The sequence below is a fragment of the Phanerochaete carnosa genome (genome assembly GCF_000300595.1).
Source record: "Phanerochaete carnosa HHB-10118-sp unplaced genomic scaffold PHACAscaffold_9, whole genome shotgun sequence".
NCBI classification, from domain to species: Eukaryota; Fungi; Basidiomycota; class Agaricomycetes; order Polyporales; family Phanerochaetaceae; genus Phanerochaete; species Phanerochaete carnosa.
The window spans coordinates 838412-840659 of NW_006767636.1; positions in this window are offsets into that span (position 1 = coordinate 838412).

Consider the following 2248-nt stretch of genomic DNA (forward strand, 5'->3'; position numbering starts at 1 on the left):
GTGATCATACTACATACTGAATACATAAGTTGGGTAAACCGTTAGGTGGTATCTGTGAGATGTCCTTCGGCAGCTAATTGTACCCGTTCCAGATCCTCAGGCGATCGTATGCAGACCACACCGCCGCCATGCACGAGCCGCCCGCGTTCATGGCCTGCGTATGCATGGAGGTTTAGCTGTACAGAGGCATGATCGAATTGTTGACGAGAAGGAGGCAGATATTTACTCACGAGTAGACGGCAGCCTATCACGGAGTCGATAGCTTGCCCCGCCCTGCTTAAAAAAATAAATTTCCTGCGGACCGTCAACGACAGAGAGGAGAGTTACCCGGGGAACACATGTGAAAAGGAGTGCTGCATTCTCAAATGTCAGCGAATGATATTTTCCAAAAGCATCCTGCGGGCCTACCGTGTTCACACGCCACAGCGCTAGGTTTATAACGGCAAAAGTAAAGCTACCAGCGCACGCGAAAGCGGAGTCGCGCAGTATTAGCCACTCCAGAGGGGAAAGATTGTCTCGCGGGCGCAGAATCGCAGCGATGGTTCTCCCCAAGACGAGAGCAAAGAGCAGACTCTCGAATAAAATCTTTGGGAGCCAAAATGACCACAACCAGTGAGTCAGGACGTTGACGTCGAAGCAACGGCTGTTCTCGCCTGCAGGCACTGCGAAAAATCGAAGAGGTAAGCTTACATAGCAATGACTCGGTATGAAGGGTATGACCAGTTTTCACCGTGATTACTGCAAAAAGTACCGTGAAGAATACCATCATACCAATCAGTAGCAGGAACAGTGTGAAGCGAAGTTTCCTGTTGCAGCGATATAGTGCGTTGATACGGAGGATAAGCACGGCTATTCACTAGTGTGAATACCGCTCAGACATGGCAACATATGGCTCTCACTAGCAGACAGCCCGTAGAGCACCATGATGGTGTAAGGGATGGAGTCCGAACAGGCTGTACACCTGCTCAGAACTAACAGTAAGCAGCGAGACGGCAATATCGAGAACACCGATCCTACATCTATTGATATTCCAGTGTAAGACCTCCGAGTCACTGTTTAACTAGTTCAGGGCGTACCTCATCCGTTATGGCAATGCCCTCCCACACTAGTTTGAGTTAGACTCTGCGAGCCAGATAAGGGCCGGTTTGACATACAACAAACAGTTGCTATGCTAAGAGTTGGACGGTTAGTAATGCTCCGGAGGTCAGTTTTGAGAAAGGGTCGGTCATACATTAGGATTACTAGCCTGCAAAGACCTATTGAGCTGGTTCACTTGCGGAGCGATCGAAATAACTCACGACCCATAACGACACTGATTTTCAACGCTTCATGGGTAACAAAAATACTAATAGACTCGGAATGTAGCTGTGCTGCTTACAGAGGCGTACAAGAATCGGGTTGACCAATTGCCGTGTAGCCAAACAAAGTTCATCTGACACGTGTCAGGATACACAGTAGGCGGCACCATGGTCTGACTTGCCTCGTCAGCGAAGGTTAAGACTAAAATAGCAGTGTAAGCAGCTGCTTGGAGTGCAGCAAAAGACTACTCACTCCAGTCGTATATAGAGAATGCAACTGCTGCTGCTGCAAGACACGAAGCCAGCACGAGTCAGCAAGCCCGGGCCTTTCCGATACGAGTTTTCCGCAACTTACTCCAACCGCTCGTGATAACACGAGAATCGTAAGCAACTGTCCAGTTACTGAAGTCGGACATTTTCACAGCGAGGAGGATCGTGCATTCCGCAGCCTCCCGTCAGCGCAGATGCATCGATGTTATACAGCAATAGCAGCTCTGCCGCGGCGCGGGAGACTTCCGCCGCCGGTAGTCCTAGATAACTAAGCCGCTGCACTTTGCCTGCAAAGTCATCGGCCGGCGGTGTTGACCTGGAGCGGATGGCCCGGTAACGAGAAACGTCTCGTATTGCCAGCGCTCGCTCACGCGGAGCGAGCGTTTACTACTTAGCCCGATTGCCAAGTTGTGCCCATACTGCGCCTATATCCAGTCGCTAATATCAGCCCTGCAGTGTGAGCGCGAAGCTCTCGAGTACCCACATGCTGTACCAGAGCGCAGCTGCGAAGTCTCACTGTGGTAGGTGACAACGTACGGGGCAGCGTTTGAGCGCTTTTGAGCGCTTGTTCACTCTGATTCCGCGTGACGCTTGCACTAGCCGGCGTTAGGGCATAGCTACAGACCGTTGCCACACGATTGATTGCCCATTCCGCGAACATGTCTCCTGCTACGTGGGCC